The 18,251-nt window shown below is 44.5% G+C and overlaps 1 protein-coding gene across 5 annotated transcripts in view; it reads left to right on the top strand.

Moving 5' to 3' along the window:
- The window catches only part of STAG1 (STAG1 cohesin complex component), a 381,779-nt gene that overhangs the window by 235,903 nt on the left and 127,625 nt on the right, over window positions 1-18,251 (top strand). The gene's annotated exons all lie outside the window — the stretch shown is intronic.

Genomic DNA, 18,251 nt, shown 5'->3' on the forward strand with positions numbered 1-18,251 from the left:
ACCCAGACAAAATTATTAACTGCTTGACTTAGGTAAGTATTGTCAAATCAGTTTGCAGCAGTATAGCAAATATGACAAAGGGTTCATAAATGTTAATTATGTCAATATTCCTCAGCTTTACAGAATAAGATTCAACTAGGGGTCACCAAATGAAATTAATAGGCAGCAGGTTTAAAACATACTAAAGGAAGTATTTCTTCATACAAAGTACAGTCAACCTGTGGAACTCTTTGCCAGAGGATGTTGTGAAGGCCAGGACTATAACAGGTAAAAGAACTAGATAAATTCATGGAGGATAGGTCCATCAATAGCTATTGGCCAGGATGGGCAGGGATGGTGTCCCTAGCCTCTGTTTGCCAGAAGCTGGGAATGAGTGACAGGGAAAGGATCACTTGATGGTTACCTGTTGTGTTCATTCCCTCTGGGGCACCTGGCATTGGCCACTGTGAGACTACAGGATTCTGGGCTAGATGGACCTTTGGTCTGACCCAGTATGGCTATTCTTATGGCTGTAGACTGTTGTTGAAATAGATCTTACAGTTCAGTCAAATACTGCAACAAAATTTAACCACAGTAAGGGTTTCCTAAGATGATTTCCATCTGCCATAATTGAGTTGGAGAGGAATTTCCCTATTTCACATGGTTTCCATTTCCATTTGATTTTTTTAAAGAAACTGTTTCTGTCTTCTCACAGAATTGATACAAATTGCTCACTTAGAAAGGAGCATGCAGACTTTCCATTCCCCTAGCAAATCAACTGTGTTCATCCATAGATACTAGTCACAGCCAGTTAACCTTACTTAACTCTGCTCCGGGTTGAAAAGACGAACCCCATCCCTCAACAACACTCAGTACAAATAACAAGAAAATTAACGCTATCAAAGACTGCTCACCTACCTATGGTACTGAGGGAATCCTATAACAAGTGCTTGGTGCCAGCTGCAACAGTACTGAAGCCATCCTCCATAGGTTCCCACTCAGCCCAATCTTTGATACAGTCCGTATCTCAAGAGTTTACATACCCTAAGGATCTGATAATACTTTCTGAGCCAGAGTCTCCTCTGTTAACAAGTGCTGGGGATTAGTCAGTTGTCAAGACTCTCTCGGTCACCGATCCCTCTATCATCTAGAACACCACATTGCCCTCATCTGCTCTGCAAGCCCAACAGCTATGAGTATGTGGAAGAGGACTCATCAGATTCTCAAATTTCAGGGCAGGTTTCTAGAACACATTGTTTTCCCTCCTACACTGACGGATTATAGGAGAATAGACATAAATGACACCCACATGGCAGGAACACAGATGGCTGCCACAACCTATGCCATTTGGGCCTCCTCAGTGGCCTTACTGGGATCTGTGGGTGTTCTATCAACAACAGTTTACATTGAGGTCCTCGCACTACCGGAAGGAATAGAGAAGAGTTCATTCTCCTCTCCCCCCTTTACCATCATCTAGGCCAGAGAGATCTTTAAGGAGCAAGAGGCAAGGGTCGATGAGGAGGTGACACCTCTTTCTAATATATCCTACTTACGTGCTAATTAAGCTGTCATGTCTTCATCACCTTCTATGGCGGGTGACTTTGGGCAGTTTCATGCACTGATGAAGCAGATTGCTGACATTCTGCAGATTCCCTTAAAGGAGATTCAGGAGTCTCACCATAAACTCTAGTATGTTACAAACTTCAGAAGAGCATCTTGGCTACGGATGTTGGGCTTTACAAGAGAGGTGCAGAGTACTGTCAACAACCTTATTTTTGATGGTCCAAGCTCTTTGGGGACCTGATGGATATATCTCTCCACACTTTAAAGGACTTGAGCTAAACTGCAACCCCTAGGGATTTACACTCCAGTAAATAAAAGGATATTTATTAGGTCTCAGATGACACAGAGAGCATGCCCATCCATATTCAACATATTGTAGACCTTCTGAACCTCTGTCCAAGAGACCAAGATACACAAAAAAGAAACCGTCTTTGGCTACAGCTACATCATCTTAACCATCCATGTCCTCCAAGTGACAGTTTTGATGGCTTTGTCAAGAGTCTCAACCGTCCAACTGACAAAGTCTTACAGCTGCACCATCTTACACCTTTCCTTCCTTTTGGGTGCCCTCTCTCCCATTTTCAGGATGCATGGGAACATATAACATCAAACAAATGAGTTTTGGAAACCATAACAGCTGATTACACTATCCATTTCAAATCTATCCCTCCTACCCATTCCCCATCCCCATCCCTCTTCAAGGACTCCTCTCATGATCAGTTGCTAGAGCAAGAGGTGACCTGTCTTCTACATTTAGAAACTATAGAACCAGTTCCTATGCAACATAGGGGATTCTATTCAAAGTACTTCCTGATTCCCAAAAAGAATGGAGGGGGGTGGAGGCTAATTTTAGACCTTAGGTCTCTAAATAAATGTGTAAAGCAACAAAAATTCAGGATGGTGACACTTGCAGAAATAATTCCTTTGTTAGAAGTAAGAGATTGGTTTGCAACTCTCAACCTAGAAGACTCATTTTAATGTCTCTATTTACTCTTCACTACAAGAGATTTCTTTATTTTCTAATAAACAATGAGCTCTACAAATACAGGGTGCTCCCTTTTGTTCTATTTTCAGTATCAAGGATATTTTCAAACATTCTGGAAGTAGTTGCTGTTTACCTACGTCGTTTGGGTATAATCATTTTCCCACACATAGACAATTGGTTGATCAGGGACAGAGAATGTCAGGAAGCGCTGACATCAGTAAGGATCACTTGTTCCCTGTTTCACAGCTTGGGCCTTCAAATTAACCTTAAAGTCCTTTTTGACTCCTCTACAGCATTTAGATTTCATAGGAGTTTCCCTGGATGCACTGACAGGCAGAGCATAGCTACCATACAACAGATTTCATGCATGAGCAAATCTCATCTAAAAGATTCTGGGTGGTCCTCAAGTAATAAAAGATTGTCTTCAGCTGCTAGGACACATGTCAGCTTGTGTCTTTGTAGTGTGCAGCGTGCCAGATTACATCTCCGAGTTCTACAGGGTATTACAAACCAAACAAATGCAGTTTAGGCAGATTAATATATGTACCTCAGTGGGTTCCTCACTCACTCAACTGGTGGAAGGACCAAACCAAAACCTGCACAGGTGTTCCATTCTTGTAGATTCCCCCTACCATACTGATAATATCAGATGCTTCATTTTTGGATTGCGGGTTACATCTGGGACCTCACAAGATTTGAGGACAAATGGACACTGCAAGAGCAGCTTCTATACATTGATCTTTTGGAATTGAGAGCCGTCAAAAATGCTTGTCCACACTTTCTACTGCTAATCAAATCAAATTCTGTAAAGATAATGACCGACAACATGGCATGCATGTATTATATCAAGCATTAGGAAGATGCACATTCCCCATCTCTCTGTGCTGAAGTGATAAAACTCTGAAGTTGGTGCATAGCCAACCACATATTCATTTCAGCTTCTTGCCTCCCAAGGTATTGAGAACTCTAAGGCAGATGACCTCAGCAGACATGTCTTCCAAAATTACGAATGGGAACTGAACTACTGAGTCCTTCACAAGATATTCTGAGCCGGGAGGTTACTCTGTTTGCCATGGCAGCCAACGCAAAACGTATCAGTCTGACAGTCCGTATCCCAACGTCCACCCCTTTTTCAAGACTATGATAAATTTTGTACAAACTATGCATTGTAAGGTATCATCTGAAAACTCATGATTTGCTGATCATTATTGCCCTGGTCAAATGTGTGTGGCAACATTGTATGTAAAGTTATAAGATTATATTGTATGCAGTTAAGACATAATCCAAATCTAGGAAAGTAGCCACAAACCAGTTCCTCGGAGACAAAAGGCAAACTGATACCTCAAGTAGTGTCAACAAAATCAAATGGACTATCGTCTGTTTAAACAGCCATTCTTTGCAAGAAAAAGGATGTGAGCAAGAAATTTACAAAGAAACAGCTGAAGGTTCCTGACGCCACAGATTTTCTGTCTCCTAAACCCCAGCTGGAGATGGTTCTCAAAGGAGAGGAAAAAGTATAAAGAATGAAAAACAGATGCCCAAATCATTTTTTCCTTCAACTCTATTCACGGCATCGATAACACTTGAAGGACAAAGGAAGCATCATTGGATTGGGGAGGGATCCTGGCAGAAAGGAATTCGGCCAGTAAGACTGCAAGAATACGTGGTGAGAGAGACTTTTGCTTTGAGTTCACTTAGCTTGTTAAGTTAGGTGTTAGTTGTGTTTCACCTTTTATTTCTTTGTAACCAATTCTAACTTTTATGCCTCCTTACTTGTAATCACTTAAAATCTATCCTTCTCTAGCTAATAAGCTTGTTTTATTGTTTTGTCTAAACCAGTGTGCCTGGACTGAAATGTTTGAGAAAATCCGTAAAATGCCAGACTTTATATGAGCTTGGATTGCCCAGGAGTGGGCTGTGGAGTACCAGACAGACATTTCTGGGGAAAGTTTGGGACTGAGTGTTGCCTTGCAGTGTAATTCAAGAGTGACTGGCCGTAGCACTCGTACAGTGTATCTGAGAATAATTTACGTGCTGGAGGCTGTGAGCAGATCAGGAGAGGTTGCTCTCACAGCAAAGCAGTGTAAAAGGCACCCCAGGTTGGAGAATTGAGATGATACAGCTGTTAAACAGCCCAGATTGTACCCTCAGGAATGTCACAATCAGGTAGTGCTCCATATGATACAAAACATTCTCTTCATCTCATGGATGAAAGGACTTCTCTATGCGTATCCACTGACACTGTTACTATTAAAGGTTCTCAACAAGATGAAACAAGATCGAGCCAGAGTCATATTGATTGCACCAATGTGGCCCAGACAGGTCTGGATCCCTATTTGATCAAACTCATTTCTCGCCCTTCCTGGAGGCTTACAGTCAGTCCTCACCCACTGACCCAAGATACTGGTTGAACACTTCACTCCCACCTGCAGATTCTGAGGCGCCAAGCATGGTTCCTTGGTGGTTCTTGGCAATAGAGATATCCTGTTTGTCAGAGGTGCAACATGTTTTATTAAATAGTAGAAAAGAATCTACAAGACATACTTACATCCCAGAAACGGAAACAATATTATCTTTGGTGTAACAGTCGTCAGATTTTGGCTACTCACTCTCCTTTTCCCTGGGTATTGGATTACCTATTGGAACTGAAAAATCAGGGTTTTCTGTGAATTCCATTAAGGTTCACTTAGCCTTCATGACAGATCCCTTATTTATGGTATTCACCAGAGAGGAAGAGTCATTATGTGCACATCCAAGATTTTATCTAAGGGGTCTTCAGAATTTCATGTTAAACCATTCATCTCCCAGGGTTTTTTCCCCAAACCACCGGACTACTCAAGAAGCCATATTCCATAGCCTAGATGTCAGAAGGGCATTGGCATTCTACCTTGATAGGACCAAACCATTGAGAAGATCTTCAAGACTATTTGTGTCCATTGTGGACAGAAACAACGGTTCAGTACTTTAGAAACAGAGGTTATCAAAATGGATCTCCAGCTTTATTAAGATCTGTTATGACAGAATTCATGTTCACACTCCTTCCATTGTGATAACACATTCCAGAAGAGCACAGTCTACATCCAAAGCCTTACTTACAGATGTACTTCTGTTCATCTTTTTTTAATCATTAAGCTTTGGTATCTGTGGCAAAATCAGATGCTGCTGTACTCAATGTACTTCTCTTCTGTATTGGACTCTGTTCTGAACCTTCCACCTCCTTAATGGGATGTGATACAGCATGGCCAGAAGGCAGCAGGAGAGTGATATAGGAGAGATATGTAAGTCCCAGAACGAGGAGAAGCCTTATTCCCTGTAGAGGGAAGAAAGGTTTCTATAGATTAATTAAAAGCACCTGAAGCCAATTAGAGCATCTGAAGCTAGTCACCTGATAAAACCCACCTGCTTCAATCAGCCAGGGAAAAGAGTTGGAGGAGAGTGGTTTGGAGTTGGAGCAGAGAACAGTTTGAAGGAGTTGGAGCAGAGTGGTTTGGAGTTGGAGCAGAGAGCAGTTTGGAGGAGTTGGAGCAGAGGAGAGTTTGGAGAAGTGCCATGGCTGGCTAGAAGACCAAGACCGTAGGTAAAGAGACACCCGGCTTGTGCAGAGAGAGAGGGCAGGAAGCACCACAAGCTGAAGAGCAGGAGAGGGCAGTAGCCCAGGGGAAGGAAGCACTAGTTCAAGTGGTTTTCCACTATCCCTAGGGCTCCTGGGCTGGGACCCAGAGTAGAGGGCAGGCCCAGGTCCCTCCCTCTGCACTACCCTTTTCTGGGTTACTAGTGGGACAGTAGATTCCCTAGTTCAGGGGCAGGAAACTGCGCCCTGAACCCGCCCCCCCAAGAAGAGGAAGCGCGGGACCCGTCATAATCGTACTGGCAATTTGCCATAGGGAGTACTGCATGGGAGTGACCTGAATAGGAGCACTCACAGAGATATTACTCGAAGAAGAAGGAGAGATTACTCACTTTGTGTAGTAACTGCAGTTCTTCAAGATGTTTGTTCCTGCATGTGCTCCACTACCCACCCTACTTTCTTTCTGCTTTGGAGTCTCCCTTGTGGGTCTTTGTGGTGGAGAAGGAACTGAGGGCGGTTAGTCTGCTCAGCCCCATATAGCCTCAGCTTGAGGCACAAGGATATGTGGGGCACATGCATGGGCCAAATGGACACCACTACCAAAAGATTCTGACTAAAGGGACAGTGCATAGGCCCACCTGAAGTGGAGCACCCACAGGGGGAGACACCTTGAAGAACTCAAATTACTGCACAAGATGAGTAACCTCTTCTGACAGTGAGAATGGAATCATAGGTGTCTTGGCATGCCATTGGTCTGTTTACTTACAATCCGGATTTGATTTACAGCATTTGGTTTCTTTTGCCTAAACACCTTGAAGTTATCCATATTTTTATCAAACTATCACAACCATGGAATGCTATGTAGTACTTCAGTAATAGCCCGCCTAAAATCTGTAAGTATAACCACTTTCCCATCTCTCTTTGGTCGAGGGGAAGGGTCTTATGCTTTCCTATAGCAAATTACATACAACAATATGTAGAAAGAATCATAGAATCATAGAATATCAGGGTTGGAAGGGACCTCAGGAGGTCATCCAGTCCAGCCCCCTGCTCAAAGAAGGACCAATAGCCAATTAAATCATCCCAGCCAGTGCTTTGTCAAGCCTGACCTTAAAAACATCTAAGGAAGGAGATTCTACCACCTCCCTAGGTAACGCATTCCAGTGTTTCACCACCCTCCTAGTGAAAAAGTTTTTCCTAATATCCAACCTAAATCTCCCCCACTGCAACTTGAGACCATTACTCCTTGTCCTGTCCTCTTCTACCACTGAGAATAGTCTAGAACCATCCCCTCTGGAATCACCACTCAGATAGTTGAAAGCAGCTATCAAATCCCCCCTCATTCTTCTCTTCTGCAGTCTAAACAATTCCAGTTCCCTCAGCCTCTCCTCATAAGTCATGTGTTCCAGACCCCTAATCATTTTTGTTGCCCTTCGCTGGACTCTCTCCAATTTATCCACATCCTTCTTATAGTGTGGGGCCCAAAACTGGACACAGTACTCCAGATGAGGCCTCACCAATGTCGAATAGAGGGGGGCAAAAAAAGCATTGAGTACATTAGCTTTTGCCACATTCTCTGTCACTAGGTTGCCTCCCTCATTCATTAAGGGGCCCACACTTTCCTTGGCTTTCTTCTTGTTGCCAACATACCTGAAGAAACCCTTCTTGTTACTCTTGACATCTCTCGCTAGCTGCAGCTCCAGGTGCGATTTGGCCCTCCTAATTTCATTCCTACGTGCCCGAGCAATATTATTATACTCTTCCCTGGTCATATGTCCAACCTTCCACTTCTTGTAAGCTTCTTTTTTATGTTTAAGATCCGCTAGGATTTCACCGTTAGGCCAAGCTGGTCGCCTGCCATATTTGTTATTCTTTCGACACATCGGGATGGTTTGTCCCTGTAACCTCAACAGGGATTCCTTGAAATACAGCCAGCTCTCCTGGACTCCTTTCCCCTTCATGTTAGTCCCCCAGGGGATCCTACCCATCCGTTCCCTGAGGGAGTCGAAGTCTGCTTTCCTGAACATTAAACATTAAAGTTGCAAAGTCGAGCACTCAAAGGTTAGGAAATGCCAGTGTTAAAGTTACCTGTATAACCTCAGTTCAGCCCCTTGAGCATATGCATTATGCTACAGTCTTGCACAATGTCATTTACTGATCCTGTGGCAGGGCCAAGGCTAGAACCCATCTCTGCAGATTTCCAGCCCAGTCTCAAACGTAAGAGAACATCTTTCCTCCTCTTGTAACCTTCTGCCTCATTTTACAGTCCATCCTGTGCACTGAATAAGGCAGGGGTCCTGTGGAGCAAAAAGTATGTGATCATGTGATTTAACACTATCATAATTCAGATGTACAAGAGAGCCAAATTAAGGTTGCTATGCTTCCTGAATATGGGGGAGGAGCAGTGTGTCTCAGGCTCACAGCCAGTGGAGACAGACAGTAGATGAGCTGCACATGTGTACTCTGGTACACTCCCTCACCGAGGTTGCAATGAGGTGTGTAAACTCTGCTCCAGGCAGGACGGAGTTAAGTTGTTGCTCTGGGCTGGAGTGGCCCCGTCCCTTCCATACCTGCAAGTCCTATCAAGAGTGGAGGAGGAGCAAAAGAGGAGGGGAAGCTCAGCTTCACAGAGGGTAACTCTGGGAGCAGAGCACTGAGCTTCCCAGCTCACAGGGAGAGGCCTGTCAGCAAGTAGAGCCTGTTCCCTTGCCTAAAAGAAAACCCCAAGTCCCCTAAGCTGAAGGGGGCTGAATCGTATTCCTTATGCTGGTCACCCAGCAGACTATGAACTTGATTGCGCACCATCCAAGGCCCCTCTGAAGGAAGAGAGGCTGGAGGCCCAACTGGGACTGACTGTAAATTCCTTTTCCTTAATTTATTTTCCTGCTCCTAAGTTTTTTGTTGTTTGTTGGGTTCCCAGAAGGGGTGAGCATCCAGAGAGATTCAGCTGGAGGGTTGAGACTCTGTCCCCTTCAGAATGCTTCCACTAGAGTGACTGGACCTGGAGTCAGGATAGAACCCCGTTAACACCTCAAGGGGACACTGTTGAAACACCAGAACCCTGACAGAGGTCCATAAATTAGCGTGACAGAGCAGGAGGAGGAAAATTGTGGGCAAAGACTGCCTTGTAAGACCCAAGGTCTGAGTCCTTTCCCAAGTGATGTAAGTAGAGAGAGCCCAGTGAGCAGCTTTTGCCAATACAGAATTAGAATACTGGACTTGCGATACAGTTACCAGGTTTATGCATGGGCAGCTGTTCAGAATTTTAATGTCTTAATTGGAGAATTGTCCCTGTGAGTGCCTGTGAGCATGGTGAACCCCATAGAATGTTCCACACATAGAATTGGAAGGAACCTCCTGCATCATCCATTCCAGTCCCCTAATGTCATTGGCAATACAATCATGTAATCTTATCATAAACTTATCAAGATCTATCTTAAAACTAGTTAGGTTGTTTTCCCCACTACTCCTGTTGGAAGGCTGTGTCCAGTTCTGGTGCCCACAATTCAAGAAGAATTTTGATAAATAGGAGAGGGTATGTATGAGAATAATAATTAAATTTTTAAACTAAACTTTATCAAACTTTGTCGTGTGCACTAGCTAACAGTATGGATTACTTCATAGCACAGGTATGAACTTTTGAAAACAAGAGTGGAAAACCAGCTGTTGTGACTCTTAACACTGTGAATCTGGTTCTCTGTGCATTTTTGAAAAAACAATTAAAACATTTTCAAACAGTATCTGGTATTTCAGATAACTAAGACAATGGAAAATAAGTTATAGATTCAATGCTTAACTTGCTCATATTTTTCCAGCTTCTCTATGCTGCTTCACCTCAGTGCAAAGTGGCCAGAGTCTGTCAGTGAATGTGACCATAAAAGTTACCTTAAAAAATTGAGATTAATACTTCATATCTGGCACTCATTGTCCATCTCACATGGTTGCATTCTGTTTGGGTTTCTTTTTCAACATTCAGATATGAAATTTTAATAATTATAATAATAAAGAGAAATTCTCAGGCTTGAGTATGTTAAGCTGAAGTTAAGGATGAGAGAATAGATTGGTAATATGAGGGTAAAACACATTACATGCATGCTGTAATTATCTCAAAAACGAGCATTTCAAAACCAGGAATTTCAGAGTAAAGGTCAAATTTAAAATAAATCCAAACATATGACACCATTTGAGGGCTGAGATAAGGTTGTTTCTATGCCATGACTGTGCATTTCCAGGCCATGACGTGTTTGTATGAAGGAACACTTACCTCATTTGTTACCTAAGTGCAGTTTTGCCTCAGCTTCCCTCCACTGCTAGACTAGTTTGGCCCTTCAGCCAAACAAAAAATCCTCCTCTTCCAGGGTAAAGTATCCTTCTCCACATGGTCAGAGGCTCAGTAGTTTCTGCTCTCCCTGGGCTAACCAGACCTTTCCCTTCAGTCCAGGGCCTTCACTGTGACTCACTGGGGTCTTGAGACTGCCATTCACCAATTTGTGGGGGGCTGGCTACCATAGTCCACAATTACCAATACATAGTATCATAGGGTATGTCTACACTACGAAATTAGGTCGAATTTATAGAAGTCGGTTTTTTGAAATCGGTTTTATATATTCGAGTGTGTGTGTCCCCCCACAGAAAATGCTCTAAGTGCATTAAGTGCATTAACTCGGCGGAGCGCTTCCACAGTACCGAGGCAAGCGTCGACTTCCGGAGCGTTGCACTGTGGGTAGCTATCCCACAGTTCCCGCAGTCTCCGCTGCCCATTGGAATTCTGGGTTGATATCCCAATGCCTGATGGGGCTAAAACATTGTCGCGGGTGGTTCTGGGTACATATCGTCAGGCCCCCGTTCCCACCCTCCCTCCCCCCGTGAAAGCAAGGGCAGACAATCATTTCGCGCCTTTTTTGTCTGCTGCCAGCCAAAGATGTAAAGGATAGATGGAGTGGGTCAGAACAAGAAATAGACCAGATTTGTTTTGTACTCATTTTCCTCCTCCCCTGTCTAGATCACACTGCAGTCAGTCACAGAGAAGGCGCAGCGAGGTTAATCTAGCCATGTATCAATCAGAGGCCAGGCTAACCTCCTTGTTCCAATAACAACGATAACTTTGGTGCACCATTTCTTATTGGAACCCTCCGTGCAGTCCTGCCTGAAATACTCCTTGATGTACAGGCACACCCTTTGTTGATTTTAGCTCCCTGAAGCCAACCCTGTAAGCGGTGTCGTCAGTCGCCCCTCCCTCCGTCAGAGCAACGGCAGACAATCGTTCCGCGCCTTTTTTCTGTGCGGACGCCATACCAAGGCAAGCATGGAGGCCGCTGAGCTCATTTTGGCAATTAGGAGCACATCAACCACCACACGCATTATCCAGCAGTATATGCAGCACCAGAACATGGCAACGCGATACCGGGCGAGGAGGCGACGTCAGCGCGGTCCCGTGAGTGATCAGGACATGGACACAGATTTCTCTGAAAGCATGGGCCCTGCCAATGCATGCATCATGGTGCTAATGGGGCAGGTTCATGCTGTGGAACGCCGATTCTGGGCTCGGGAAACAAGCACAGACTGGTGGGACCGCATAGTGTTGCAGGTCTGGGACGATTCCCAGTGGCTGCGAAACTTTCGCATGCGTAAGGGCACTTTCATGGAACTTTGTGACTTGCTTTCCCCTGCCCTGAAGCGCATGAATACCAGGATGAGAGCAGCCCTCACAGTTGAGAAGCGAGTGGCGATAGCCCTGTGGAAGCTTGCAACGCCAGACAGCTACCGGTCAGTTGGGAATCAATTTGGAGTGGGCAAATCTACTGTGGGGGCTGCTGTGATGCAAGTAGCTCACGCAATCAAAGATCTGCTGATATCAAGGGTAGTGACCCTGGGAAATGTGCAGGTCATAGTGGATGGCTTTGCTGCAATGGGATTCCCTAACTGTGGTGGGGCTATAGACGGAACCCATATCCCTATCTTGGCACCAGAGCACCAAGCCGGCGAGTACATAAACCACAAGGGGTACTTTTCGATAGTGCTGCAAGCTCTGGTGGATCACAAGGGACGTTTCACCAACATCAACGTGGGATGGCCGGGAAAGGTGCATGACGCTCGCATCTTCAGGAACTCTGGTCTGTTTCAAAAGCTGCAGGAAGGGACTTTCTTCCCAGACCAGAAAATAACTGTTGGGGATGTTGAAATGCCTATATGTATCCTTGGGGACCCAGCCTACCCCTTAATGCCATGGCTCATGAAGCCGTACACAGGCAGCCTGGACAGTGGTCAGGAGCTGTTCAACTACAGGCTGAGCAAGTGCAGAATGGTGGTAGAATGTGCATTTGGACGTTTAAAGGCGCGCTGGCGCAGTTTACTGACTCGCTTAGACCTCAGCGAAACCAATATTCCCACTGTTATTACTGCTTGCTGTGTGCTCCACAATATCTGTGAGAGTAAGGGGGAGACGTTTATGGCGGGGTGGGAGGTTGAGGCAAATCGCCTAGCTGCTGGTTACGCGCAGCCAGACACCAGGGCGGTTAGAAGAGCTCAGGAGGGCGCGGTACGCATCAGAGAAGCTTTGAAAACCAGTTTCATGACTGGCCAGGCTACAGTGTGAAAGTTCTGTTTGTTTCTCCTTGATGAAACCCCCCGCCCCTTGGTTCACTCTACTTCCCTGTAAGCTAACCACCCTCCCCTCCTCCCTTTAATCACCGCTTGCAGAGGCAATAAAGTCATTGCTGCTTCACAGTCATGCATTCGTTATTCATTCATCACACAAACAGGGAGATGACTACCAAGGTATCCCAGGAGGGGTGGTGGAGGAGGGAAGGAAAATGCCACACAGCACTTTAAGCACAGCACTTTAAAAGTTTACAACTTTAAAATTTATTGAATGACAGCCTTCTTTTTTTTGGGCAATCCTCTGTTGTGGAGTGGCTGGTTGGCTGGAGGCCCCCCCACCGCGTTCTTGGGCGTCTGGGTGTGGAGGCTATGGAACTTGGGGAGGAGGGCGGTTGGTTACAGAGGGGCAGCAGTGGCAGTCTGTGCTCCAGCTGCCTTTGCTGCAGCTCAACCATACACTGGAGCATTCTGGTTTGGTCCTGCAGCAGCCTCAGCATTGAATCCTGCCTCCTCTCATCACGCTGCCGCCACATTTGAGCTTCAGCCCTGTCTTCAGCCCGCCACTTACTCTCTTCAGCCCTCCACCTCTCCTCCCGGTCATTTTGTGCTTTCCTGCACTCTGACATTATTTGCCTCCACGCATTCGTCTGTGCTCTGTCAGTGTGGGAGGACAGCATGAGCTCGGAGAACATTTCATCGCGAGTGCGTTTTTTTTTCTTTCTAAGCTTCACTAGCCTCTGGGAAGGAGAAGATCCTGTGATCATTGAAACACATGCAGCTGGTGGAGAAAAAAAAAGGGACAGCGGTATTTAAAAAGACACATTTTATAAAACAGTCGCTACACTCTTTCAGGGTAAACCTTGCTGTTAACATTACATACATAGCACATGTGCTTTCGTTACAAGGTCGCATTTTGCCTCCTCCCACCGCGTGACTACCTCCTCAACCTTCCCCCCTCCCTGTGGCTAACAGCGGGGAACATTTCTGTTCAGCCACAGGCAAACAGCCCAGCAGGAATGGGCTATACTGAGTGTCCCTGAAGAAAAGCACCCTATTTCAACCAGGTGACCATGAATTATATCTCACTCTCCTGAGGATAACACAGAGAGAGAGAGAACGGATTTTGGTTGAATGCCAGCAAACATACACTGCAATACTTTGTTCTACAGTGATTCCCGAGTATGTGTTACTGGCCTGGAGTGATAAAGTGTCCTACCATGAAGGACGAAATAAGGCTGCCCTCCCCAGAAACCTTTTGCAAAGGCTTTAGGACTACATCTAGGAGAACCGCAAATGCCAGGGCAAAGTAATCCTTTCACATGCTTGCTTTTAAACCATGTATAGCATTTTAAAAGGTACACTCACCAGAGGTCCCTTCTCCGCCTGCTGGGTCCAGGAGGCAGCCTTGGGTGGGTTCGGGGGGTACTGGCTCCAGGTCTAGGGTGAGAAGCAGTTCCTGGCTGTCGGGAAAACCGGTTTCTCCACTTGCTTGCTGTGAGCTATCTACAACCTCCTCCTCATCATCATCTTCTTCGTCCCCAAAACCTGCTTCCGTATTGCCTCCATCTCCATTGAAGGAGTCAAACAACACGGCTGGGGTAGTGGTGGCTGAACCCCCTAAAATGGCATGCAGCTCATCATAGAAGCGGCATGTTTGGGGCTCTGACCCAGAGCGGCTGTTCGCCTCTCTGGTTTTCTGGTAGGCTTGCCTCAGCTCCTTCAGTTTCACGCGGCACTGCTTCGGGTCCCTGTTATGGCCTCTGTCCTTCATGCCCTGGGAGATTTTCACAAAGGTTTTGGCATTTCGAAAACTGGAACGAGTTCTGATAGCACGGATTCCTCTCCCCAAACAGCGATCAGATCCCGTACCTCCCGTTCGTTCCATGCTGGAGCTCTTTTGCGATTCTGGGACTCCATCATGGTCACCTGTGCTGATGAGCTCTGCGTGGTCACCTGCAGCTTGCCACGCTGGCCAAACAGGAAATGAGATTCAAAAGTTCGCGGTTCTTTTCCTGTCTACCTGGCCAGTGCATCTGAGTTGAGAGTGCTGTCCAGAGCGGTCAGAATGGAGCACTCTGGGATAGCTCCCGGAGGCCAATACCATCGAATTGTGTCCACAGTACCCCAAATTCGAGCTGGGAACGTCGATTTAAGCGCTAATCCACTTGTCAGGGGTGGAGTAAGGAAATCGATTTTAAGAGCCCTTTAAGTTGAAATAAAGGGCTTCACTGTGTGGACGGGTGCAGGTTTAAATCGATTTAACGTTGCTAAATTTGACCTAAAGTCCTAGTGTAGACCAGGGCATAGAATCGTAGGACTGGAAGGGACCTTGAGAAGTCTTCTAGTCTAGTCCCCTGCACTTAAGGAAAGACTAAGTATTATCTAGACCAACCCCGACAGGTGTTTGTCTAACCTGTTCTTAAAAATTTCCAATGATGGAGAGTCCACAGCCTCCCTAGGGAATTTATTCCACTGCTTAACCACCCTGACAAGAAGTTTTTCTTAATGTCCAACCTAAACCATCCTAGCTGCAATTTAAGCTTCCTGTCCTATCTTCTAAGGTTAGAGAGGACAGATTTTTCTCCCTCCTCCTTGTAGCAACCTTTTATGTACTTGAAAACTGTTATCATGTCTCCCTCCCTTCCCCCAGTCTTCTATTCTCCAGAGTAAACAGACCCACTTTTTCAATCTTCCATCATAGGTCATGTTTTCTAGACCACTAATCATTTTTGTTGCTCTTCTCTGGACTTTCTCCAGTGTTTCCAAATCCTGGAGTAGAGTAGAAGAATTTCTTCTTGTGTCTTGCTTAAAACATTCCTGCTAATACATTCCAGAATTTTATTCCCCCCCCCCTTTTTTTTTTTGCAACAGTGTTATGCTGTTGAATCATAGTAAGCATGTGATCCACTATGTCCCCCAGATCCCTTTCCACAGTACTCCTTCCTAGGCAGTCATTTCCCATTTTGTATGTGTGCAACTGATTCTTCCTTCCTAAGTGGAGTACTTTGCATTTGTCCTTATTGAATTTCATCCTATTTACTTCAGACCATTTCTCCAGTTTGTCCAGATCATTTTGAATTTTAATCCTTTCCTCCAAAGCACTTGCAACACCTCCCAGCTTGGTATCATCCACAAACTTTGTAATTGTACTCTCTATGCCATTATCTAAATCATTGATGAAGATATTGAAGAGAACTGGACCCATTTGATATGCCCTTCCAGCTTGACTGTGAACCACTGATGATTACTCTCTGGGAATGGTTTTCCAACCGCTTTTGCACCCACCTTATAGTAGCTCCACCTAGGTTGTATTCCCATGCAAGACAGTATCAAAAGTCTTACTAAAGTTAAGATATACAACATCTACTGCTTCCCGCCTATCAGGAAAGCTTGTTATCCTGTCAAAAAAAGCTATTAGTTTGGTTTAACATGATTTGTTCTTGACACATCCGTGCTGACTGTTATTTATCACCTTTTTTATCTTCTAGGTGTCTGCAAATTGATTGCTTGATCATTTGTTCCATTATCTTTCCAGGTACCAAAGTTAAGCTGAATTGTCTGTAATTCCCCTAATTGTCCTTATTCCTCTCTTTATAGATTGGCACTATATTTGGCCTTTTCCAGTCCTCTAAAATCTCACCCATCTTCCATGACTTTTCAAAGATAATTGCTAATGCTCAGATACCTTCTCAGTCAGCTTCTTGTGTATTCTAGGATGTATTTCATCAGGCCCTGGTGACTTGAAGACATCTAACTTGTCTAAGTAATTTTTAACTTGTTCTTTCCCTATTTTAGCCTCTGATTCTACCTCATTTACACTGTCATTTATTAAGTTAGATGTCTAATTGCTACTAAAGTTTTTGGTGAAAATGGAACAAAATCATTTAGCACTTCTGCCATTTCCACATTTTCTGTTATTGTTTTTCCCCCCTTACTGAGTAACGGGGCTACCCTGTCCTTGGTTGTCTTCTTGCTTCTAATGTATTTGTAGAATATTTTCTTCTTACCCTTTATGTCTCTAGCTAGTTTAATCTCATTTTTGTGCCTTGGCCTTTCTAATTTTGTCCCTGCTTACTTGTGTTATTTGTTTATATTAATCCTTTGTAATTTGACAGTTTCCACTTTTTGTATGACTCTTTTTTGAGTTTCAGATAATTGAAGATCTCCTAGTTAAGCCAGGGCGGTCTCTTTCCTACATAGTGGTATAATTTGCTCTTGTGCCCTCAATAATGTCTCTTTGAAAACCTGCCGACTCTCTTAAACTGTTTTTACACTTAGAATTGCTTCCCCTGGGATCTTACCCACCAACTCCCTGAGTTTGCTAAAGTTTGCTTCCTTAAAATCCATTACTTTTATTAGGCTTTTTTCCCTCTTACCATTCCTTAGAATCATGAACTCTGTCAACAATTTCATGATCACTTTCTCCCAGTTTGCCTTTCACTTTGAAATTCTCAACCAGTTCCTCCCATTTCTCAAAATGAAATCTAGAACAGCCTCTCCTGTAGTGCCTTTCTCCATCTTCTGAAAGAAAACTTTCTCTCCAATACATTCCAAGAACTTCTTGTATAATCTGTGCCCTGCTATGTTATTTTCCCAAAAGATGTCTGGGTAGTTGAAGTCCCCCATCACCACCTAATCCTGTGCTTTGGATGATTTTGTTAATTGTTTATAAATAGCCTCATCCACCTCTTCTTCCTGGTTAGGCGGTCTGTAGCAGACCACTACCATGACATCACCCTTGTTTTTTACTCCTTTTATCCTTACCCAGATATTTTCAACAAGTCTGTCTCCTATTTCCATCTCAACCTCAGTCCAATTGTATACATTTTTTATATATAAGGCAACACATCTTTCCTTTTTTCCCTGGGCATACTAATTTTCAGCTGCATTTTTTTCAAAGAGACCATCAAATCAATGCCTACCTCTCTCCAAAGGAACTTCTACTCATGGTAAAAGACTCACTGGTGTCTTCAGGCCCCACCGGATGCCACTGATCAACAAATCAAGATACACAGATATAATCAACTTCCTTGCACGTTTCTAGAAGAAGAAAAAAATAGGCCAGGAGTCTGGATGTGTTTCTCTCCCTTCCTAGAAGTACTGGGAAAAGAACTCCCTGCACCAGTTGCAAAAGTTATGTTGTTACAACTCAGGGCACTGGAAATTGAGTGGTGACTTCTCCTGTCTGATTATTCCAGTCTACCCAGTCTACAAGAATAATGACTAGAGTCTAAAATGGGGATATTGATTGGCTTGTTGAAGGTCGGCCACATTCCCGTTGTTCCTTGGCTATCTTATTGTAAGTCTGTCTTAGACCCAGAATGTACCAGTGTCATACTGATCACCTGGACTGGGACTATGAAATTTTAGGGCCCAGGACCAGCAGCAACTTAGGAGTGCCTATAATGGCACACCATGTAAGGGAACATACTAATATGTTTTAGGGTGTTTGCAGTAAAAGCTGATAAGGGGTTCAATTTGGGTCGTTATCCATTCTAGCCCTACCACTGGGACAGACCCTTCCTAGCAGTATGCCTGTTGAATCCCTGCCTGACT

The sequence above is a fragment of the Lepidochelys olivacea genome, assembly GCF_965140295.1.
Source record: "Lepidochelys olivacea isolate rLepOli2 genome assembly, chromosome: 9".
NCBI classification, from domain to species: Eukaryota; Metazoa; Chordata; order Testudines; family Cheloniidae; genus Lepidochelys; species Lepidochelys olivacea.